This window comes from Protopterus annectens, chromosome 6.part0 (genome assembly GCF_019279795.1).
Source record: "Protopterus annectens isolate FY-2018-M chromosome 6.part0, PAN1.0, whole genome shotgun sequence".
Lineage (NCBI taxonomy): Eukaryota > Metazoa > Chordata > Ceratodontiformes > Protopteridae > Protopterus > Protopterus annectens.
Window position 1 is genome coordinate 69,434,656 of NC_056737.1, and position 26,101 is coordinate 69,460,756.

At 42.4% G+C, this 26,101-nt stretch overlaps 1 long non-coding RNA gene across 4 annotated transcripts in view; it reads right to left on the reverse strand.

Annotated features, from left to right (window-relative positions):
- Window positions 1-26,101, reverse strand: part of LOC122804167 — a 923,101-nt gene that overhangs the window by 796,293 nt on the left and 100,707 nt on the right. The window contains exon 1 of one of the 4 annotated variants that reach the window (XR_006365193.1): window positions 17,680-17,842. The exons of 2 other annotated variants lie outside the window; for them this stretch is intronic. This is a non-coding gene — a long non-coding RNA (uncharacterized LOC122804167). Of the gene's footprint in view, window positions 1-17,679; window positions 17,843-26,101 lie in introns of those variants that run through there. One more of the 4 variants, XR_006365191.1, reaches the window with a different exon arrangement.

Consider the following 26,101-nt stretch of genomic DNA (forward strand, 5'->3'; position numbering starts at 1 on the left):
TATTCTAAGAACTAAGCCAACACTAGAATGGAGAAAGGAGATTCTGCCAATAGGGATGACTGCAATTAGTGTTACTGAGAATAGCAAAAGGGGCCTGGAATTTACTGGAGAAAACAGGAAAAGCAGGCAAGGTATTGGGAACAAATAATTAGAGAGGAAAAGTAATAGAATGGGAAGAGGCCAAGAAAATATTTGGGCTGTTGGCTACATACTGCCTTTCCTTACAGGGATTGATAACATAGTACAGGCAAACAGAAAGAGGTAGGGGAATCTTAAGTAAAACACTTGCTCTGGTTAAGTTTTTAGTTGAATCTAGAGAAGAAGCTGCTGTTAAAAAGGGATAATATTACTAGGGTGTATGAAATATTGCATGATAACTATAGGAATCAATGAGAAGTGGTTAAATAAGATTGGGAAGAGAGAGAATGGAGAAGCAATTCACAAGACAACAATGGGAGGGCAAATGTATGGCTCCCAAATATGAAGCAAAGTCTAGAAGACTTAGGATCTTTATTTGGAAGTGTTTGCAAGATTATGTTTATACCCTAAGCAGACTCCAAAGAAATCTTCCTTGGGCGTGACATGGAAGAAAGAGGCAACTGGGAAGATATGTTTTGGGAGTCTAATGAGTTGGCACACTTTTAAAAAAAGATCCCTACATAGTATTCCCAGAAATATTGGATGAGTGAATGGGTGTAACTAAGGAAATGATTTTTTTGAGCTGGGAAACAGAATCTGAATTGGCTAGACATAGTAAGGCCTTGTCAAATTGGCTGCCAAAAAAGCAATTACTAGAAAATGGAAATCAAAGTCTAAACCAACTGTACTGAAGTATTGAATATTGTAACACAGATAAAAGAACTGAAGTGGGATCTTCAGAAAAGGATAGGAGCAAATGACATAGAAAAAAATGGAACTCGCGGGAAAAATACACACAGAATAATGTTTTAGAAGAGGAGTGAGGTTTAACAGGAGACAGGAATTGAGCAATTTATGTAATGTTGGATTGATGATTGTTACACAAAAGAATGTGTGTGATATATTGTTTGTAACTGGGAACATTTTAATATGATTGGTTTTCTTTTATATAAATGCACGTTTGCCTAGTTCTCGAGTGATAATTCAATAAAGGTGTTTAAAAAAAAAAAGGTGATGAAGGGTGTCAGGAAAGTTATTTCCCAGATGAATAGAAGAGACAAAGTCAGGGAGCAGAAAGGGAGTCTTTTTGGTAATTATTTGAAAGGATGAAAATGTAATACAGACTTGACTGATATAGGAATTTTGTTCCATGTTCTAGCAACTCTAATGGAATTCAGAGCGACTCCAGCAGAATTTTCTGGTTTGTAGATGGTATCATTTGACCAAAGGGGATGGTCTGGAAGCTGGCATCATAATATGGTGCTAATTGCTAGGTACGTGGAAGGGATACTGCTGATTTTGTGGGTTAAGATGAATTGAGTATCTGATATGTAGTGAATTTCCAGCCAGTTAAGTATTTTTAGTGCTAAACATTGGTGGGTCTAATAAGGATTACTGTAAGCAAATCTAGTGATTGTTGCAGCATGGTACAAGTTTAGAACCAAGTGAGGCTTGTAGGCTGGTCATAATAATGGCTTCATATATGAGACAGGGTAAGAGGCAAGTGGTAGTTAGAGTTATGCTGGCAAAGTTTATAAGGAATTTCTTTATGCTATAAAGGGTACCTAGTGTTTGGTGGGTATTCTTGATGTTGTGGATATGTAAATCAAATTTAAAATGGTCGTTGATTGTCATGCCAAGTAGTTTTGTAGTGAGGCAACTTCAATCATGGTATTATTTAAGGAGAACATTTGTAAGTTATTTTTTTAATGGAAATGGGATTTTGGAAAAAAAGAGAATTTATTTTTGGGAGATTTAGTAGCAGGCGATTATCATGTAACCACCTTTCAGCAGAGTTAAAGGCTTCTTGAGTAATTCTCAGATGATGTATTCGGTTGATGGAAATTCATTTTAGGGTAGAATCCTCAGTGTATTGTTTAAGACAAGTTTGCTGAGAGGAGTAGATTGTTAATGAATGTCTTGAAGGTCAGAAGGCTAAGAGTGGAGCCCTGTGGCATGCCAACATTGACAGGAAGTGAGAAAAGGGAGAATGCTATTTAATAAACTGGTATCTATTGGCTATTTACTATGTTAAATCATAGTTTGGGTTATTATAGCCCAACAGAAGACATTTGGCAAAGAGACTTTGGTGAGAGACTAGATCTAAAGCTTAAGAGAGACATCAAGGGATACAGAGGAAACAAGTTTGCCTTTGTGTCTGGCTTTGTTAACACTTTGGTAGTGCTATGGGCTGGTCTAAAATCATTCTGTGTGGTGGTCAGTAGCTTTTCCTGAAGGATGTGTCGAAGTTGCTTGTGAAAGCACTTCTCCATAATTTTTGCAAAAGGAATAACATGGCTATAGGTCTGAAAGTGGTTATATCAGATGAGGTCCCTCCTTTATGAAAGTGGATAATTAAGAATTTTTTTTACCTGGAGAAGGAACACATGCTTCCTTGATAGATCTAATAATTAGACAAGAGAGAGGCTGGACTATGGAATTATGCAAAATGACAACCAGTTCTAGTTCCTGTTGAACTGTCTGCCACAGCATTTATCCTCAAGTACACCATAAGGGTAATTAGGTATTAGTAAGTATGGTTGATGTGGATGCCTGTGCCTTAATCTGATCTTTCAGTGACCTTGAAGGAAGTTCATTAGCTATAAACTACAGTCCATCTGATGGATCACACTGGAGATACAGTTTGTGGGTCAGATAGTTCATAGCTTTCTTGGCATGTGTTGAGGATACCAACATTGTCTTCTCAAATTAGCCCATCATCCATGACAAATTGTTTGAAGTGTGGACCAGTGCAGCCTCTTGGGTTAGCATCTCACAACTACTGCCAAGATCATGATGTTGGGGATTTGAGTCTCCACTCAGATGGCACACTCCCTGGGGGAGGGGTTAGACATTATGATGTCCCTCCCTTCCTATAATCTGAGACAACAGTGTTTGAATTTTCCCATGCAGCATTGGTGGAATCCTTAAGGATGGACTGCTTAGGCTGCCTGCAGTGCTCTGGAGTTTTGTTGTGCAAAGAGAATGGCTCCATTATCTTCACTCCACTTAAGTCTCATCTGGGGTGTAAGAAAGAGTAGATTTAAGGACAGATGTCATTGCCAAAGTAAGGGGCAAAGAAAGGTGGCAGAGAGATGGGGGGTTGAATTCCATCACTGCCAACCAATGTGAATGAACACCACGAAAATGGTCCCTCTAGACCACCAGTGTTAAACAGGTTAAAATGTACAAAAGTGACATAAACATGAAAAACTAAGTAACCTCCTAGAACAGCCTTGTCCACAACAGCCTGTAGGAAATATCCACTGCTGACCTGCATATGGACCTTCACCAGTCATATCCTAGAAGAGGCTCCAAACTGACTAGTCCACTGAGTAGAGTCTTGGCCTAGCTCCCCATTCCCCCTTTCTCACCTCTGTTTTACCGCCGATTTGCCCACAGTAACTGCACTTGAAGTTTTACATACTTATGCACACACATACTTCTTTCCAGGGAAAATTGGTGATATACTCTAGCACTGTTCCCTTCTGTCACGTCTCAGAGGAGTTAACTGCCTCCATAGGCTCATAGGATGTTACTAAGCTATTGGCCCTGAGGCCCTTATAAGCCTACTCAAGAATTTAGCCCATGTTCAAATAAGTCAGTATCTTATGCCACTGTCCAGCAGGAACACAGGTGAAATCCCAGGGGTGTATTTTCTGTTCCCCATCCAGTTATCCACATTGTGCTTAAAAAGAGTTAATGAGGTACTCTGCTTGACATGTAGAGGGAGTCTATTCCACAAAAGGGGGAGTTCCTGGAACAGAAATCTGTCCCACCACCAAGTCTTACTGATGTCACATACCAGGTTGAGGACGCATGTGCAGGTTACTCGAGCAGAGCTTGACTTGTGGATATGCAGCAATCCCATCAAGTTGGGGTTTGAGATTGCTCTGTATGCCAGACATAGGTCAGGTCGCCTCTGACAGAGGAATAGGGCCTTTAGCCTATCTGTGTAGGGCAGATGTTTGAGGCCCTGGATTTTCCTGGTGAGGTACCTCTGTGGTCTCTCCAGCTGCTGCACGTGCTTTGTAAAGTACATGCCGAAAGGGGCATTGTACTCAATAATGGGTCTTATAAGGGAAGACTACAGGGATGTTATCACACAATGTCCCTGGATGAAAAACCCTTACTAATGAGGTGGGCCATGTAGAAAGCTTTCCATACAACGAAGGCAATATGGTGGGTAAAAGTCAGTTTGAGATCAAACTGGCTACCCAAGTCTCTCACAACTGATTGATAATAAGTTCCTAAGCATGCAATGTGATAATTTGTGAGGATGTCACTCTCCCCAAAGGGGATGATGATGCACTTTTTGGCCTTCAGTTTGAAACCATCTTTCTGGCATCAGTCATTTGTTTGGGCGAGACCCTCTTGGAGGATGTCCAAATCACTAGGGGAATTGATGACAGCACCCAGCTTGCAATCATCTGCAAATTTGGTCAGCCACAGCCCACTGGTTTTGACCTGCACCTCAGAAAAATATACCCCAAACAGCAGAGGCCCCAAGATCAATCCCTAGGGTAGACTGCTTGTTGTGGGTCTACTGCTTGAGGTGGCTTTCCCTATTTTGACCAGGTGGGTTCTATCAGGGAGCCAGTTTGGTACCCATCTGGTAACATATGGATTGATGGTACCCATCTGGTAAAATATGGACTGATGCCTAGTTGAGAGAGTTTACCTGTTATACCCAAGTGGGGAATAGTATCAATAGGGGGAATAGTATCAAAGGCTTTGGCCAGGTCAAGGTAGGCGGTCTGCACCATCTTCCCGTTGTCCATGGCCTTGGTGACTGTCTCAAAGAAGTTGAACAAATTTAACAGGCATGACCTTCCCTTGACAAAACCAAACTGTGTGGGATAGAGTGTTTAGAGGTTGCCAATGTCCTTGTTAATGAGGGCCATGATAATCTGGTCCATGGCCTTGCAGATCAGGTTAGTTAGGCTGATGGGTCTAGTTCCTTGTTTGATGGATGCTCCACGTTTATGCAAAGGGATGACAGTGGCTGTCCTCCATTCGGCTGGGACAAAGCCCGTACTCAGGTTTTGGTTGACTAGGGTGCCTAATGGTGCTGCAAGTTCCTGCCTGAGTTCATGTAGGAAGCGGCCTGGGATGTTATCAGGTTCCATGGAGGCTGTATTTTTTGCCTTTGAGAGGGTACTGTAGACTTGCTCCCTAGAGATAAGGGGAGGGGGTCAGGTACTGGGGACATCCTGTTTTACTGATGTGGGGGATGGGGGGGTTAAGCTTACACCGAACCAGTCTGCCAGCAGGTTGGCTTTATCTACAGCATTTGTGTATGTGGTGTCCTTGAACATCAGTTCTGAGCAGATCTGGGTGCTTCCCCTAAGACTGCGGACATATGTGAAGGCCTTATGACTGCCTTTAGATGTGGCCAGTTTGGACACGAACTTTGCTTTGTAGAATTTCACTAGTGCTCTTATTTGCTTGTTCAGTCTGAGGAGAGATTGCTTCCACTTGGGCACCTACTTCTTCTTGGTCCTGGACAGCAATTTTTTCCTTTTATTACAGAATTTATTTATTGCAGATGTTCACCACACAGATATACTCTTCCTCGTGGATGATGCTTTTGTCCTGTTGGGTATTCCTGATTCCATACAGCTATATAAATGCTCATATAGCACTTTGGTGTGGGTTCAGACATATGTGCCAGTTCCTATGGAGAGGGAGGGGCTGTGAAGCTGTTTATACCTTCCCTCAGGAGGTTGTAATCAGCTTTGGAAAAGTTTTTTGTTTGACCCTAGCTGGGGGGGGGGGGTCGGGGGAGATGTTGACTTCGAAAGTGTTTGTTCTGTGGTCGGATCTTACAAAGGATGATGACACTGTAGGGATGCTGCAGTGGTTACTCATGTTGGTTATTACTAACTCCAAGATATTTTCACCTCTTTTGGGGGAGTCAATCTACTGGTCCAAGGTATTTGTATTGACGAAATCAAGGAATCTCTGGGCATTTATGTTTTGGCACAGTATTTCTTTCAATCTATGGCTGGATACTTCAAGTCACCTAGGATCAGGGTAAAGGGTTGAATCTTGATAGATCCGAAGAGGTCCAGATAGGTGGAGTGGGCATTTTAAGTCAAAGTTGGAGGCCTATAGCTAGCTATTTCCTGTGCATCATACTGTTTGACCAGCCTGGAGATGTTTATATATATATATATATATATATATATATATATGTATATATATATATGTATATATATATTGCAACTTCACCTCCTTTTCCTCTGCTGCCCACAGTTTGGGGTCTGACTGTATGACAGGATGAGTAACTGGTACAGCTGGGGTGCTCTCCGCAGCTTTGAACCAGTTTTCTGTGACTGCACAAATGTCAGCATCTTCCAGGGTTAACAATGCTTGCAATGAGTGCAGTTTCATGTTTAGACCCCTAGCACTTAGCAGAATGGCATTTAATTTGGATATAAAAAGGTGTACACACCCCTGTTAAAATGCAGAGTTTTTGTGATATAAAAAAAAAAATGACACCACAATAAATCATTTCAAAACTTTTCCCACCTTTAATGTGACCTATAACCTATACAATTCAATAAAAAAACAAACAAGTCTGTTAGGGGAAAAATATAAAAAAATAAAAAAAACCTACCTCAAAACAAAACACACACAACACATAACCCACAAAGTCAGTGTGCCAAGCAGCCACAGCCCTTAAGGCTGAATAACACACCTGATACTCTTGTTATAGGTGACTCTATTGTCAGACACACTGACGTCCCGCTCACCAGGCTGAATAAAGAGAAGGTCACAGTGAGCTGCCTGTCGGGTGCTAGGATCCGACACATAACGCAAGCACTCAGGTCACTCCAAAGCAAATACAAATATGACTCAGTCATTGTACATGCTGGTGTGAATGACCTGACCTCCCTGGACTACATGAAGAGAGACATAGAGGAGCTCTCTGATCATGTAGCCCAGGCTGGTATGACCCTGACCTTGAGCAGCATCTTACCCTCACCTAGAATGATGCCACAGTACAAAGACAAAATGATCGATTTTAACAACTGGCTAAAATTTTGGTGTCATTCAAAGGGGATCCAGTGTCTGTCAGCCTGCGATGACATGCTCGACAAGCACGGCTTGCACCTGTCACCACTGGGCTTTCGGATATTGGCAAAGGCTCTTGCCACCCCCATAGTGCCTTTTTTAGGCAAGGCTCAAAAGTCAAACCCACCCCCACAGACAGCACAAGGAACGAGAAACTAAGGGTAATGCTGCTAAACGCCAGAAGTCTTAACCTCAAGATGCACGCACTTGAAGCTCTCCTCAGTATGGAGAACATCGATATCTGTGCAGTGACAGAAACCTGGTTCAAGGCTCCAGAGAGCACCCCAGCACTACCAGGCTATACCTCATATCATGCTTTTCGGCCCCAAAACCCGGACCGAACCACAAAAGGAGGGGGAGTTTCCATATTTATCAAGGATATCCACACCTCCAGGTTAGTGGCATAGCACAAAGTATTGGAGACCATCCATGTGCAACTAACAGTGGGCAAGACTGCTTTTCAGTTTATAGCATCCTACAGACCACCCTCTCAAAGTCAGGAATCCCATTTGGCTTTTCTGAAAACATTGGAGAACATGAAGATCTCTCCGAACACCATTATATTGGGCGACTTCAACTACCCAAACATTGACTGGAAGCACTACTCAAGCCCCAGCACCTTAGCACAAAGATTCCTGGAAATTATAAACTCAAATGCTATGGAACAACTAGTCACCACTCCCACAAGAGGGGACAACATACTAGACCTGATCATTACCAACATGGGGACTCTATGCTCCACACCAGAAGTATATCCCTCATTGGTAAGATCAGACCATAAATTAATTTCACTGGATGTCCACATCCCGACCCCACCCCAGCCCAGAAAACCACAGTGAAAAACTTCTCAAAAGCGAACTTCTCACTTCTCAAAACCGAAGTGGAATCCTTCAAGGCCCCAGGGCCAGTGGAAACTACAGCCCAAACTGCAGAATCCTATATAAATGCATTCTACGGACATCTCCAGGAATGCATGGATCATTCTATCCCAAACAAAACCAAGAACCAATCATCCAAAGGCAGGCCCAGTCTGGTGGACCCCTGCCATAAATAAACTGTACAACAGAAGGAGAAAGCTACTACATGATAGAGCAAAATCCCTAATAGGAAGGCATCTCTGATCAGTACTAGCAAAAATTACGATCCCTCATAAAATCCTCCAAGGCCAGCTTCGAGAGAAAAATTGCACAGGACACCAAAGACAATCATAAGGCTTTTTTCAGTTATGTTAGAAACCTGGGATGCAACTCCCAGACTTGTTCTGAGTTGATTCTAAACACACTGAACCCACAGACATCGCCAATATCCTGGCAGATAGGTTCAGTGCAAACTTCTCCACCCCAAAAGAGTAAGTATCTATCCCGGCAGAGGGCTGCCTCCCAAACATCTCAGATGCTCAGGTGAAGGGTGCCCTCTCCAAAGCAAAAAACACTGCCTCCATGGGACCAGATGGCGTCCCAGGTTGCGTCCTACATGAACTACAAGAGGAACTAATCCCTCAAATAAAACAGCTATACAATCTCAGCCTCACTACAGGATATGTGCCCACAGAATGGCGTGACAGCAACAGTGGTCCCACTCCACAAAGGTGGAGCCTCTACGGACCCTGGAAACTATCGCCCCATAAGCCTGACTAGCTTAGTCTGCAAGGCTATGGAGAGGATCATCATGGAGCTCATAAACAAAGACATTGGGGACCTACAGACACTAGATCCTACCCAGTTCGGCTTTGTCAAGGGCAGATCCTGCCTTTTGAACCTGGTTGACTTCTTTGAAACAGTCACCAAAGCCATAGATGAAGGGAAGGTAGTCCACACAGCCTATCTGGACCTTGCAAAGGCATTTGACACAATACCCCACTGGCATCCTAGATAAGCTATCCAGCTTAAATATAAACCCCTATGTCACAAGATGGGTCGCAAACTGGCTCAAAGACAGAACCCACAGAGTGAGAGTTGCTGGAGCCATGTCAGACTCGAAACCGGTCACAAGTGGCGTCCCACAGGGTTCTGTCCTGGGACCACTCTTGTTCGGTATATACTTTTCCGAGGTACAGGCAAATGTGGGAGGACTATGGCTCACCAAGTTCGCAGACGACTGCAAACTGGGTGCCATAATCAACTCTCCAGCTGACACAAACATCCTTCAAAAAGGTCTCACAGAGACAGATAACTGGTGCCAGCGCCATGGTTTAAAGCTAAATGCCAAAAAATGTATAGTCATACCCTTTGGCAAAACAATGTGCCCACAAATTACCACATAGGCGGAAACCCATTAAGTACAGAGAAAGTTATTAGGGACCTGGGGACCCAAGTTGATAGCAATCTCTCCTTTGAAAATCACATTGCCAAAGTGGTTAGAAAGACCTTCTACATAGCCCACCTCATCACGAAGGGTTTCACATCTAGATCAAGAGAGGTAATCGTGCCCCTTTATTCATCCCTCATCAGGCCCATCATAGAATACAATGCCCTTTTGGGATGTACCTTACCCGACACCTGCAGCAATTAGAAAGACCCCAAAAGTATCTCACCAAGAGGATCAAGGGTCTCAAACAGATGCCATATGCTGCTCGGTTAAAAACTCCAGCTCTACTCAGTTGCATACCGCCTACTTGAGGCAATCTATGCCTGACATACAAAGCTATGTCAAATCCAGAATTAATGGACATGCTCCACCTCAGTAAATCTAAATCCTTTAGAGCCACGAGGGACTTGAACCTCAGCACAGAAATAAATAGAACTTGCTGGAGGGACAGGTTCATAACCCAGAGCTCTGGAATAGAATTCCAGTTCATGTGAGGCAGAGCACCTCACTGAATCTCTTCAAGAAGAATCTCGATAAGTGGATGGGGGATCGTAGGTTTGTCCCAGGGATTACTCCCGTGTCACTATTAGACAGAGGCACAGTAAACTAAACCTTAAAAAGGGCACAGTATACTCAAATCAAGGGGTGGCGTAAGCCATACAGAATCGGGCTAGGCTTATAATTGCCCCAGGGCAGATAGCCTAGTATGAACCTATGAACCTATGAACAATAAGCTGGTTGCATAAGTGTGCACGTCCTTAAACTAACATTTTGCTGAAGCACCTTTTGATTTAATTACAGCATTCAGTTTTCTTGGGTACACACTTGCCATCAATTAAAGAGAGACTGCTTAACCTGAAATAACGTTCAGCTGTCCTACTAGGATTTTCCTGACATTTACTCAGTTACCTGCTACAGCAAAACCCATGGTTCGCAGAGAGTTTACAAAGCATCAAAGGGATCTCATTGCTGAAAGGTATCAGTCAGGAGAAGGCTACACAAACTTCCACAGTATCGGATAGACCATGGAACACAGCGAAGACAGTCATCAAAAAGTGGAGAAAATATGGGACAACAGTGACATTGCAATGAGCTGGATGTCCCTCCGAAATTGATGAAAAGACAAGATGAAACCTAGTCAGGGAGGCTAAGAGACCGACAACAACACTTTAGGAGCTGCAGGAATTTCTGGCAAGTACTGGTTGTGTAATACATGTGACAATTGTGACAACAATCTCCAGTATTCTCCATATGTCTGGACTATGGGGTAGGGTTGCAAGACAAAAGCCTTTTCTTACCACAGAAAAACATACAGACCCAGCTAGAATTTGCAAAACAATACATCAAGTCTCCCACAAGCATGAGAGAAAATGTGTTTTTGTCTGAGGAGACCAAGGCTGAACTTTTTTGCCACAATTCCAAAAGGTACGTTTGGCACAAAAAGAACACGTTGCATCATCAAAAAAACACCATCCCATGACCTGGGGTTGTTATTCTTCAGCTGGACTGGGGCTTTAGTCAAGGTGGAGGGAATTATGAACAGTTCCAAATACCAGTCATTTTTGGCCCAAAACCTTCAGGCGTCTGCTAGAAAGCTGAAGATGAAGAGGAATTTCACCTTTCTCATGACAACGACCCCAAGCATACATCCAAATCAACAAAAGAATGGCTTCACCAGAAGAAAATTAAAGTTTTAGAATGGCTCAGCCAGAGCCCAGACCTAAATCCAATAGAAAATCTGTGGGGTGACCTGAAGAGGGCTGTGCACAAGAGATGCCCTTGCAATCTTACAGATTTGGAGCACTTTTGCAAGGAAGAGTGGGCAAATATTGCCAAGTCAGGATGTGCCATGCTGATCGACTCCTACCCAAGAAGGCTGAATGTTGTAATTAAATCAAAAGGTGCTTCAACAAAGTGTTAGTTTAAGGGTGTGCACACTTATGCAACCAGCTTATTGTACATTTTTTATTTTTTTCCCCTAACGGATTTGTTTGTTTTTCAATTGAATTGTACAGGTTATAGGTCACATTAAAGGTGGGAAAAGTTTTGAAATTATTTTTTTCTGGTCTCATTTTTTTATATCACAAAAACCTGGCATTTTAACAGGGGTGTGTAAACTTTTTATATCCACTGTACATTTTGATGAAATGTTCATGTTGGTAGTTTTGACCTCCTGGCATTGCCTAAAAAAAGGCACTATGAGGGAGGCAAGAGCCTTTGCCAGGAGCCTGAAACCCAAGTGACGCAGATGCAGGACATCCCTGGCAAAGCATCGTGGTTTGTCAATCATGTCATCCCAGGCTGTCAGGTACTGGATCCCCTTGGAATGGCACCAGACACTAAGCTAATTGTTAAAGTCAATCATTTTCTGTTTGTACTGAGGCATCATTTTGGGTAATGGTAGAATGCTGCTTAAGGCTAGGAACATACCTGCCTGGGACACACATTCAGCGAGCGTGATCATGTCTCTATTCACATAGTCCAGGGATGTATGCCTCAAGTCATTTATGCCAACATGGACTATTACAGAGTCATAACAGTACTTGTTGAGAGACTTGAGTGCATGGTGATATTGGCAGATTCTGACACCCGACAAATAACTAATCGGGACTTTCTCCTTAACCAGCCTGGTGAGGGGTACATCTGCGTGTCTCACAATGGAGCCTCCTATGACTAATATGTTGGGTTTACATTTAGGCCTTAGTGGCTGTGAGACACAGGTGTATGGACTATGTGTGGTGTGGTGGGAAGTGGAGTTTGCATGTATTTTTGCCTCGGAGGTCTCTCTTGTTTGGGTATGTTTTTTGCTGAGTTCCTCCACATATGTGGGGGTGTGTTGTGTAGGTGTCGGTGGTGTTGGAGGTGTGGTGTTTGTATTGACAACCTTCTCAGTGCTAAATATACTGACTTGTGGGGAAGAGAACAATGACTCTAGGTGCTTAATGTAATCGCATCTCTCATTTTGTGTTCCTAGGTCGTAGTAGTAGAGGGTTACCTGTGGATATGAGGCAGTTGCTACACTGCCTCAGGATGCTCATATCAACTAGACTGGCAGGAGAAAACCACCACAAATTGTGTTCCTAAGTGGTAGTAGTAGTAGAGGGTTGTCTGTGTACATGAGGCAGTTGCTACACTGCCTCAGGATGCCCATATCAACTAGACTGGCAGGAGAAAACCACCACAAATTGTGTTCCTAGGTGGTAGTAGTACAGGGTTGTCCATGTACATTAGGCAGTTGCTACACTGACTCAGGATGTCCATATCAACTAGACTGGCAGGAGAAAACCATCCCAGATTACCAGGCTCGGGACCTCCTCACTTACTGTTTCACTCGTACTAATAAACCAAACACAAATCACTGACCAGACTGCACTGCATGCACTATGGAGCAGATGACAGCAGCTTGTCAGTATTTAGTAATGCAACCTCCGTAATCAATTAATAACTATGTAAAAAGCAATCCGTCTCAGTCTCCAAAACTGAACTGATAAATATAAATTTGATTAGAAAACAATGAATTAAGCAATATACTAAATGGTTAAGCATACAAAGAAACAATGAACTATACAAGAAACAGAAAATAATCCTTTTCAAGTGGACTGCAAAAAAGAAAACATCTAGCTACATTTCTAAAAGAAGTACTGAGGCCTAAATATACATTCTGAACTTTCAAAACTTATTTCAGGCAGAAACTGTCACTGCATAAAAGAAAACTGCTGAAACAACTCAAGTTACAGGCTACGAGCCCCTTCAACTATCTGCCCTTTTCCTGCTAGACTACAAAAGTATCAACACAGATGTTCCCACACTTACATACTAATGACACTGTTTATTTGCTCTTGATTCAGGTAACTTTGAATAATCATCCAACGACTTTTTATGGCCTGGACTTCCTTCCTGTTAACAGCCACAGATCCTGTAATTACTTTTTCATTTGAATTGCACATTTCACATCCAATGTCTAATTGTGTTTTCCAGCAAAAGAAAGCCACTTCACTTTTTCACAATCCTGACACACTGACTGTTTACAGGTTGAGTCGTGTTTAAAATATCTGTCTTCTTTTATTGGCAGGTAAATTCTAATCCTATGGTACTATGAACTCCCATTTCAATGGTGAAGGTAGAAAAGTGGGGTGGGGCTGTTCCAAACTCCCATTAGACAACTCCATCAATTGGTGTTAGGGTGAAGGACTTAAATTTGGGGGAGGGGTTGTACCCAAGAACCCTGAGGCAGGAGTAGGGTGGGGAGGTATGATGATGACATACCACACCTGGAGTAATAGGAATTTGTCCAGAAGATATAGTCATTCCAACAGTCTGACTCAGAGAGAGATTATACAATGAGCAATAGAAACTGTAATATCATCATTTTCTGTCGACACAGCACATACACATAAAACAACACAATGCTTTTGCAAGTGGTGGGACTAACTGAGGTTACTAAACAGCTTATAAATACAAAATCTAGGACTGTTTCTATATTTACAAAATGCCTTTACTGAAACTATCTTAAAACAAATCCCTTTGGGACCTTGGTAGTTAAGGTTCCAAAATCCGGCAGCCAGTCCCCTGACTAGACTATGAATGTTCTACTGTTGAGGTAACATGGCAACCAGTTTAGTGTGTTGGTTGCAAAATCTGTCAAGCTCAGCTTTTGAATGAGTTGGATGCGATCTGTGGCTTCAAATGCTTCCCCTAGAGCAATGAATAATCTACCTAGGAGTTCCCTTTCTTCCATGACTGAGTAGAAATTACTGGCTGCAGAGCTCATTGTCCAACACTAAACTCTGGCCTGAGTGAATGCCATGATGCGAGTTAGAGAAGACACCATACCTGTTCATACTCTCTTACATAAGAGGGTTTTTTTTCCCCAAAAGATCTTGGTTGAGTCAAACACTGAAAACAGGGTGTTAATGCTGAGGTATGCAAGGGAAGCTGATGTTATGAGATTATTATAGCATGTTTGAATTGTGGCGCAAACTCGTGTAATTAAATGTACACTCATGTAATTAAATGTACACTCATGTAATTAAATGTATATTTAATGGAGGTATGAAAGGTTTGGACACTATTAACATAGCCATTTGTAGAAAGAAAGACTGGACTTTCTTACAGAGTTTCTACAAGTCTTTGATGACTGTGTCAATAACTACAGCTTTAAAGTAGAAGTTAATGGTTAAGGTATGTGGGTATTTGCTGAACTCAGTGCAGGTGTGGGTTACAGGAATGTTGTGTTGGCTGTTGTACTATGCTTGTGGCAGACAAATGGTGTTTGAAGACATCTGGATGGATATAAACAGAAATACATATTTAGTGAGGCAGGGCGCATTAAAGCTGGAAATACCATTAAGGATTTTTCAGATATTTGATTGCGAGGTCACAGATATTCACATATTATGTAAATTAGTACCTCAGTCACTCTAGCTGGAATTTTTTTGAAGAGCAGGGAAGGTGTTAACAGGCAGGTTGACTTACAGTCATGACATGCTTTGTCTCATAATTCCACCTCATCTCAAATGTCTGAATCAGTTGCTAGTTCACCACTCCTCAAACTGTTTAAAAAGTCAACGAAAGAAACCACTGCGAGTGCATTTACAAGGGAGTTAAATACCTCTAATGTTTGTGTTGGCTGACCCACCTAAAATGTGCCTGGGTTTTTCTGGAGCTGCGCTGACTGAACTTCTACAAGGACCAGAATAAGACAATTTACAATATATAAAAATCTGGGGGCCTCAAATACCTTGGTCACTTAAAAAGATTTAAGACTTTTTTCATCAGCTCTTGGAAATGTATTTAAAATGAATACATACCGAACGTTGGCCTATGTTATGATCTAGTCCTAGATAACATAAGCACTATGACAACCTACAATCAGAAGGGATCCATCTCCCACAGGCACACTCAAGTAGGGATGGTGGATGTGCTTGAGGATAAAGGTCCAGGATCAAGAACTGGAGGGGTTTGAACGGACTCAAAAATCTGCAATGAAATTTTCACCTAAATAAAGGATGAAAATAAGTGGTCATGATTTTAAATTGCACAAAAGATTTATAACACCAACCATTTATTGAAAACCTGCAACTGTAATCAGAATACATTTTCTGTCCTGACTGCACCTTCATGGTGGAAAAGTACTGGAAGATGGATGAAGAGGAGAGATCCATTCTTTGATAAGGGGAAGAGGTTAAATTTGAAAAAAATTTACTTGCTAAACCACTTTATACTGGAGGCCTGAAAATAGAGTTACAGCCAACAAACTTTATTATGGATACACAGACACATATATATGCAATGAAATACATATAAAATTCTCTAGAAATGTCCTTACTTTGTCTTTCTTTTAAGAAGGGAACAAAACCGAAGAAGTGTCTAGCAGTACAATCCATTCTACTGTCTTACGCTGGACACGCGCGTGCGTGAGTGTGTGTGTGTGTGTGTGTGTGTGTGTGTGTGTGTGTGTGTGTGTGTGTGTGTGTATCTATTTATGTATAGTTTTTCCAGTGAAAGAAAAACTAAGCTACCGAAGTGGTGAACTTAACAAAACTTTAACTAATAGATCTGTATAATAGAAAGGAGTTAGAAATAAAATATGCTGTAAATTACTTAGTACAGACTCTATGGTCTTCCACCGTTAACACTGCAGAAGGAAAAAAAATTCATATTACAGTGAGTGACAAATGAGAGGACAGATGATTGTGTTTTATTCTACAATTTTAATATGGCTACAAATATGGAAATAAAATTTGACGGATTGAACAGACAACAAGAATTTCTGCATCATCCCCATCCCGTGCTAGAAATGGCAGGGGTAACAAAAGCTTCTTCTGTATCACTATGAAGGCAGTGTTGAATCAAATACAATGAACAGCGATAAATGAAAGAGGCAAGATGCTTTAACAGAGGTGAGACCTCACAGAGTGGGATCCAAAGTAAAACCTGCATGGGAGAAATCAGCTTTTCTGCTACAGACTATCCCTTCTGTGGAATACGACACTCCATATGGAAGCTTTATGAAGAGAATCTATCATGTAATGACATAATATCTCAATGGACAGGGACTGTGCAAAATGTTCCTACAGGACTACACAGACTCTAACCTGATAACACACAGGGACTTAATTACCTATGCCCAGCACTGGTAAGTGTGCCATTCAGAACTGTATAACATCATGCCCTTTGCTACCACATTAAATGCACCCATGTGCAAGTGCCAGCAAACAGTCAAACTACTAAACACAACTTGCCAACTATAATATGGATTTCTTTGATGAATATTTTACATGGGAACCCTCTGTTAACTGTCTAAATCAGTATTAAAACCACAGTCAGTTTATCTTTAGAGTCACTTAAATCATAACGTATTGCCGAGCTGGACTGTACATTGCTAAGAACCAGTATCGGTAGTTAAACCTTAATATTCTTATATTCATCCACTTAGCACTAGTCAGAAAGGAACAATCAAAGAAAAGACACCAAATCAGTCCACACACAGCAGACTTACAAACAACATAAACTGGTTACACATATGCCTAATAACCTCTAAAAGGTGAATCAAATGCACCACTGCTGATGAACACAAACAGATACTTCCAAGAACTCAGCAAGTCAAACTCTTCCACCTTCCCACAGTTAAATGATGGCAACATCGGTCACAACTACTGAATGTTTAAAAAAAAGTAAAGTAATGATAAATACTTAACCAAGAATTAAGCATTAATACAGTGACACAAGTGCATCAAAAGCTGTGCAGCTGTGAATCACATCCATACTACAGAGGCAATGCTGATTTCTCCACTGGGTCAAACACTATACCCCAGATTATTACATTGAGACCTTTAACTGTTTCAGTAAAGCTGTGACCCTACAGCTGGCCTGCCGGAAACCTGGAGATTAATGTACACTTAGCATTCTTCTCAAACTTTAAAACATTAGCTTTCTTTCCCTACGCAGGTGATCCTTCTTCTAAAACAGAAAGGTAAAAACCATACTCAGAAACCATTAAAAGATCAGCTAGGATTCACCTCTGGAAATTATCTGAATCGGCTACTGAATCTTAATAACCAAAAGCAGAAACATTTTAAACTAGGTAAGGAATTACTGTGTATCTAGAGCAAATTACAACAGTAAACATGGACAGATAAACCAGCAGCCTACCTGCAAAGCATAGATTCCACCTGTCCAGAGGCACTTAAGGAATTCTCTGTGGCAATATACAATTCCAGTGAAAACTCTTATTGAAGCACAAATGTTTCTTCCTTACAGCAAATCCCTCTTGCTTCAAAGAGTTTATTCTGAATATATGTGAAAGGATTCAGATTTTAACAGGAAAAAATCCTGTTGCTAGTAGCAACTCAGCAGCTCCATGCGTACCAATTAAAATCAACTATAGTCCTGGGGTTCTATTCAGCAATACTTTACACATCATTTACTTTCCGTTTTCGGTCTTATATTGTATAGGGGAAGGTAGAGTGTTAAATGGCATGTCAGGCTTTGTTGGACTGAGACCCCAGTGACCACTCAATACATGTAAAAAATAAAGAAAAAAAAAGCACACCGAAAATAGTTCACAAGGCAAATATTGGGTAGGCAATGTAAATAATAAATGACAAGTGCATAAAATCCGTTCCTCAGCTGAAGCACACATCAGCTTATTAGTTTTCAGAACAAACCTACTGCACAGCATCCTTACACCTCAGAAAGGCTACTGAATGTAGTTAACTAGCCCTTGTACCTATGTGGCTGTAATGCTTAAAATCAGGCATCACAAGCCCTTGGTGAATTCTGCAGGAATTTACTAAAATTCCTGACTAGCATCCATTATCACTCCTTCAGGAAGCAAGCCAAATGTTAAAGTTCTAACTATACTGTATACTCCAGATGACAAACTTAGTTTGCATTTAACATTATAATTTCAAAGTACCGTGTATATAGATATATTTTTTTTTGTCTGAAAACTTCTGTGGACTTCCACATGTAAAATCTGTGAATGTTTTTCAAAGCAGCCTTTCCATTGTTAACATCTGCATAAGTTCTTTCCTTGCCACTAAAAATGTCTTACTCACTATACCCTTCCCAAGAAAGTTTATTCCATTAATTGCATTTCAAAGTGTTCGGTGCTGTATACAAGTATTAATCTGGTTTTGCTTTACCATTTAAATTCTCAAGAAAAATGAGAATGACTGCCTATACAATAAAGACTCCCTACTTTTTCAAAACTAGACTGTGTTTCCTGTTACAATGCACACTACAATTACAAAACCAAACCAGAAACTTCTGAAAATGATCCAAAGAAGCAAAGTCGTACACCTAACAATGTAAACAAAAGGGCCTCTGTTTTAAGGATTAATGCATACAAAGGTATAATGGTAGGCAGCAATTCAACAGACTGAAAATACAGAGACAAAGCACATAGGTGCTATGGGGACACAGAGTAGCGCCGCAAGCCAGACGATAGAGCGAGGAAACTCGAATTCGTAAGCAAGCAGCTGCCTGTTCTCATTTTATCTCAACATATCCCAATAAAGGCATAAGGCAAACATTGGGAGGGGGGAGGTTGGCATAATGGTTAAGGTGTTTACCTTACAGACACAAAGTGCAGGGTTTGATGCTCACACGGGTTAATTGACTAGGCTTAAAATGGTCCACAAGACCAGTTAGCCTAGTTCTAATCTATGAACCTATAAATCTATAAAGGTAGTGGGCAGTTATGGCACCTGAATTTCCATGCACCTAAATGTTTCATCTTTGATGTTATATGATCAGATACCAAATTTCCACTATCCCTGTATTACAAATGCTTTGAATAAAATATATTTTGCGGCAAATGCTGGGCTACAACCACTTCTGGGTCCATATCAATATCTGCCTATGACAGTACTCAGCACAACAGCATTCACCCACCTACAAATTAACCATCATCCTTGGTTTTCATCATTTTTCATTCCATCATTTTGTTTTTTCATCTGGGTGAAAATATTCTTTAGTGTGTTTTTGTTTTACAGCGTGAGAGCAGCTGGAAAAAGAAATGGGGAGGGTGGAACACAGCAATATTCTCTAGTGTCTTGGACTTTGAAAATCTCATCCCATTGGTGTTCATAGGTAGGTACTAGGCTATCTGCCCGAATGCATTTATAAGCCTAGCCGGAATGTGTTTGCTTTCGCCGCCCCCTTAGAAAGTTTACCCCAGGGATCACTTCAATGGCTCTGCTGGACAGAGGCACAGGGAACTAATCTGTTTCCCATCCACTCGTCAAGATTTCTCTTGAAGAGGGTTAGTGAGGAGCTCTGCCTAATGTAGATTGGAATCTTGTTCCAGAGCACGGGAAGTCTCTGGGACAAGAATCTATCCCTTCAGCACATCCTATTTACTGTTGTGGTGAGGTTTAGATCCCTGGAGCATGTCGCTCGAGGGGATATGGTTTTCTTTAGGTGGAGCATGTCTATCAATTCTGGATTGGACATGGCTTTGTATGTCAGGCAGCGATCACCTCTGAGTAGGCGGTATGCAACAGAGTACAGCTGGAGTTTCTTCAGTTGAGCTGCACAGGGCATCTGCTTGAGGCCAGTGATCTTCTTGGTGAGGTACTTCTGTGGTCTTTCCAGTTGTTGCAGTTGTCTTGTAAGGTACATCCCAAATGGGGTATTGTACTCTATGATGGGTCTGATGAGTGATGCATAGAGGGGCCCAATTACCTCTTTCGATCTGGATGCAAACCCTTTTGTGATTAGGTACGCCACAAAAGGATTTTCTAACCACTTTGGCAATGTGATTACCAAAGGAGAGGTTATTATCTACTTGGGTCCCCAGATCCCTTATTACGTCTTCCGTATTTAGGGGGCTACCACCTATGTGGTAGTTTGTGGGTACTTTTGTTTTTTCCAAATGGGTTGACTATGCACTTTTTGGCATTTAGCTTGAGGCCATGGTTTTGACACCAGGTATCTGTCTCAGTGAGACCCTTTTGGAGGATGTCTGTGTCAGCCGGAGAGTCAGTTATAGCCCCTAGTTTGCAGTCGTCTGCGAACTTGGTCAGCCATAGTCCTCCTGTGCTTGCCTGTACCTCTGAGAAGTATATGCCGAACAGGAGGGGTCCTAGGACTGAGCTCTGGAAAACACCACTTGTAACTGGTTTAGAGTCAGACCTAGCTTCCGCAACTCTTACCATGTGGTTCTGTCTGTGAGCCAGTTGGCAACCCATCTCGTGACATAGGGGTTTATGTTCAGGCTGGTGAGCTTGTCTAAAATACCAAATACCTGAGTGAGGAATGGTGTTGAAGGCCTTTGCGAGGTCTAGGTAAGCTGTGTGGACCACCTTTCCCTCGTTTAAAGCCTTGGTAACTGTCTCAAAGAAGTCCACCAGGTTTAGGAAGCATGATCTGCCCTTAAAGCCAAACTGGGTAGGGTCCAGTGTTTGTAGGTTTCCGATGTCTCTATTAATGAGATCCAAGATGATGCGCTCCATAGCTTTGCAGACCAAGCTTGTCAGGCTTATAGGGAGATAGTTCCCGGGTCCGTTGTGGCTCCACCTTAGTGGAGTGGAATAACCATTGCTGTGCGGCACTCTATGGGCACGTAGTCTGTGGAGAGGCTGAGTTTAAACAGTGTGTTTAGGTGAGGGGTTAGTTCATCTTTGAGCTCGTATGGGACGCAGCCTGAGACACTGTCCAGTCCAATTGATGCTGTGCTTTTGGCTTTAGAGAGGGCTGTTTTAACCTGAGAGTCTGTGATTTCAGGGGCACTACATTCTTCTGGTATAGTTATGGGCCCTTTTGGGGGTGGAAGGGGGGGGGGTGAAGTTTGCACTGAACCTGTCTGCCAGGATGTTGGCTATATCGGTCGGTTCAGTGAATTTTGCACCATTCTGCACTAACTCCGAGCAGATCTGAGAAGAGCCACTTAGATTCTTGACATAGCTAAAGAATGCCTTGTGGTTATCTTTGGAGTCCATGGCAATTTTTCTTTCGAAGTTGGCCTTGGATGATTTTATGAGGGAACATAGTTTCTTGCTGATACTGATCAGGGATGTCTTCCCTTCTTGGGATTTTACTCTTTTCTGTATTCGTTTCCTCCTTCTATTATATAGCTTGTTTATGGCAGGGGTCCAACAGACTGGTTTCCTTTTCTTGGAGGAGTGAGTCTTGGTTTTGTTTGGGAATAACATGATCTATGCATTCTTGTAGATGCCCGTAGAGTGCATTAGTAAAGGATTTTGCAGCTTGGACAGCATTACCCTTTAGCATGAGGGCTTTGAAACTTCCCACCTAGGTCTTAAGTGCTGTGAAGTTTGCTTTTGAAAAGTTTTTCATGGTAGTTTCTTTGACTGGGGGTAGTGGCGGAATGTGGATATCCAGAGTGATTAGTTTATGGTCAGATCTAACCAGCGTGGGGCTGACATCCGGTATGGAACACTGTTCACCTGTGTTGGTGATGACCAGGTCCAATATGTTGCCACCTCTGGTGGGGTGTTGACCAGTTGATCCAGGGCGTTTGAGTTTATAAATTCTAGGAAATGTTGGGCAAGGGAGTTTGTACTTGAGTAGTTCTCCCAGTTAATGTTTGTTTAATTGAAATCACCCAATATCAGGGTGTTTGGCAGGACCTTTATATTTCCCAGTGTTTCCAGGAATGGGCAGTGCAGGTCCTGGGACATGGTAGGTGATCTGTAGCAAGCTATAATTTGAATAGCAGTTTTGCCTGTTGTTAGTTGCATGTGGATGATCTATGAAGCATTGTGCTGTGCCACTAACCTGGAGATGTGGGTATCCTTGATGAGTATGGATACTCCCCCGCCTTTTGTATTTCGGTCCAGGTTTTGTGGCTGAAATGTATGGTACGAGTTGTAGCCTGGTAGTGCTGGGGTGCTCTCTGAAGCCTTAAACCAGGTTTCTGTTGCTGCACATATATCGATTTTCTCCATACTGAGAAGTGCCTTGAGTGCGTGCATTTTGAAGTTTAGACTTCTGGCACTGAGTAGCATTACCCTCAGTTTTTGTTACTTGTGCTATTTACGGCAGTGGGTTTGTCTTTTGAGCCTTGCCTAAAAAAGGCACTATGGGGGTGGCAAAAGCCTTGGCCAGTATTCGAAAGCCTAAGGGTGACAGGTGCAAGCCATCTCTAGCGAAGCAGCGTGGCTTGCCGAGCATGTCATCCCAGGCTGACAGACACTGGATCCCCTTTGAATGACACCAGAAGCTTAGCCAATTGTTGAAATTGATAATTTTTTCTCTATACTGTGGTATCATTCTTGGTGAGGGCAAGATGACGTGATCAGAAAGCTCCCCCATGTCTTTTTTCATGTAATCCAGGGAGGTACGGCTCAGGTCATTCATACCAACATGGACAATGACAGTGTCATATTTGTACTTGTTCTGGAGTGACCTGACTGCTTGTGTTATGTGGTGGATCCTGGCACCCAACAGGCAGCTAACAGTAACCTTTTCCTTGTTCAGCCTAGTGAGTGGGACGTCAGTGTGCCTGACTATAGAGTCATCTAGTACTAGTATGTTGGGTATGTTATTTTGCCTTAAGGGCTGTGATTGTGTGGCACACTGGTTTTGTGAAGTATGTGTTTCATGGTTTGTGTTGGGGGGTGGAGGTTGCTTGGATGTCTAATTTGGAAGTCTCTGTTGCTTTTGCAGATTTTTATTTAGAGCCTCCGAGTATATTTTCATGTATTAATGCGTTTTGCCAGTGCTGGTTTCATAGGTCTATGTGAGACTGGTGGTGTGATGCAAGTAATTCCCTTCTCCTCTTGACTGCCTGGTCCAGTCTTGGGTTGAGAGAGCTTAGCCTCAAGTTTGGTTTTATAATTGCATCTCTCGCATGTATTAGTATTTGGTGGAAGGAGGAGAGGGTTGTCTGTGTACATGAGGCAATTGTAACATTGCCTCAAAATGCCCAGATTCACCAGTTGGACTGGAGGAAACTCAATAAGCAAGCAGCTGCCTGTTCTCATTTTATCTCAACATATCCCAATAAAGGCATAAGGCAAACATTGGGAGGGGGGAGGTTGGCATAATGGTTAAGGTGTTTACCTTACAGACACAAAGTGCAGGGTTTGATGCTCACACGGGTTAATTGACTAGGCTTAAAATGGTCCACAAGACCAGTTAGCCTAGTTCTAATCTATGAACCTATAAATCTATAAAGGTAGTGGGCAGTTATGGCACCTGAATTTCCATGCACCTAAATGTTTCATCTTTGATGTTATATGATCAGATACCAAATTTCCACTATCCCTGTATTACAAATGCTTTGAATAAAATATATTTTGCGGCAAATGCTGGGCTACAACCACTTCTGGGTCCATATCAATATCTGCCTATGACAGTACTCAGCACAACAGCATTCACCCACCTACAAATTAACCATCATCCTTGGTTTTTCATCATTTTTTCATTCCATCATTTTTGTTTTTTCATCTGGGTGAAAATATTCTTTAGTGTGTTTTTGTTTTACAGCGTGAGAGCAGCTGGAAAAAGAAATGGGGAGGGTGGAACACAGCAATATTCTCTAGTGTCTTGGACTTTGAAAATCTCATCCCATTGGTGTTCATAGGTAGGTACTAGGCTATCTGCCCGAATGCATTTATAAGCCTAGCCGGAATGTGTTTGCTTTCGCCGCCCCCTTAGAAAGTTTACCCCAGGGATCACTTCAATGGCTCTGCTGGACAGAGGCACAGGGAACTAATCTGTTTCCCATCCACTCGTCAAGATTTCTCTTGAAGAGGGTTAGTGAGGAGCTCTGCCTAATGTAGATTGGAATCTTGTTCCAGAGCACGGGAAGTCTCTGGGACAAGAATCTATCCCTTCAGCACATCCTATTTACTGTTGTGGTGAGGTTTAGATCCCTGGAGCATGTCGCTCGAGGGGATATGGTTTTCTTTAGGTGGAGCATGTCTATCAATTCTGGATTGGACATGGCTTTGTATGTCAGGCAGCGATCACCTCTGAGTAGGCGGTATGCAACAGAGTACAGCTGGAGTTTCTTCAGTTGAGCTGCACAGGGCATCTGCTTGAGGCCAGTGATCTTCTTGGTGAGGTACTTCTGTGGTCTTTCCAGTTGTTGCAGTTGTCTTGTAAGGTACATCCCAAATGGGGTATTGTACTCTATGATGGGTCTGATGAGTGATGCATAGAGGGGCCCAATTACCTCTTTCGATCTGGATGCAAACCCTTTTGTGATTAGGTACGCCACAAAAGGATTTTCTAACCACTTTGGCAATGTGATTACCAAAGGAGAGGTTATTATCTACTTGGGTCCCCAGATCCCTTATTACGCCTTCCGTATTTAGGGGCTACCACCTATGTGGTAGTTTGTGGGTACTTTTGTTTTTTCCAAATGGGGTGACTATGCACTTTTTGGCATTTAATTTGAGGCCATGATTTTGACACCAGGTATCAGTTTCAGTGAGACCCATTTGCAGGATGTCTGTGTCAGCCGGAGAGTCAGTTATAGCCCCTAGTTTGCAGTCGCATGTTAACTTGGTCAGCCATAGTCCTCCTGTGCTTGCCTGTACCTATGAGAAGTATATGCCGAACAGGAGGGGTCCTAGGACTGAGCTCTGGAAAACACCACTTGTAACTGGTTTAGAGTCAGACCTAGCTCCCGCAACTCTTACCATGTGGTTCTGTCTGTGAGCCAGTTGGCAACCCATCTCGTGACATAGGGGTTTATGTTCAGGCTGGTGAGCTTGTCTAAAATACCAAATACCTGAGTGAGGAATGGTGTTGAAGGCCTTTGCAGGTCTAGGTAAGCTGTGTGGACCACCTTTCCCTCGTTTAAAGCCTTGGTAACTGTCTCAAAGAAGTCCACCAGGTTTAGGAAGCATGATCTGCCCTTAAAGCCAAACTGGGTAGGGTCCAGTGTTTGTAGGTTTCCGATGTCTCTATTAATGAGATCCAAGATGATGCGCTCCATAGCTTTGCAGACCAAGCTTGTCAGGCTTATAGGGAGATAGTTCCCGGGTCCGTTGTGGCTCCACCTTAGTGGAGTGGAATAACCATTGCTGTGTGGCACTCTATGGGCACGTAGTCTGTGGAGAGGCTGAGTTTAAACAGTGTGTTTAGGTGAGGGGTTAGTTCATCTTTGAGCTCGTATGGGACGCAGCCTGAGACACTGTCCAGTCCAATTGATGCTGTGCTTTTGGCTTTAGAGAGGGCTGTTTTAACCTGAGAGTCTGTGATTTCAGGGGCACTACATTCTTCTGGTATAGTTATGGGCCCTTTGGGGTGGAAGGGGGTGAAGTTTGCACTGAACCTGTCTGCCAGGATGTTGGCTATATCGGTCGGTTCAGTGAATTTTGCACCATTCTGCACTAACTCCGAGCAGATCTGAGAAGAGCCACTTAGATTCTTGACATAGCTAAAGAATGCCTTGTGGTTATCTTTGGAGTCCATGGCAATTTTTCTTTCGAAGTTGGCCTTGGATGATTTTATGAGGGAACATAGTTTCTTGCTGATACTGATCAGGGATGTCTTCCCTTCTTGGGATTTTACTCTTTTCTGTATTCGTTTCCTCCTTCTATTATATAGCTTGTTTATGGCAGGGGTCCAACAGACTGGTTTCCTTTTCTTG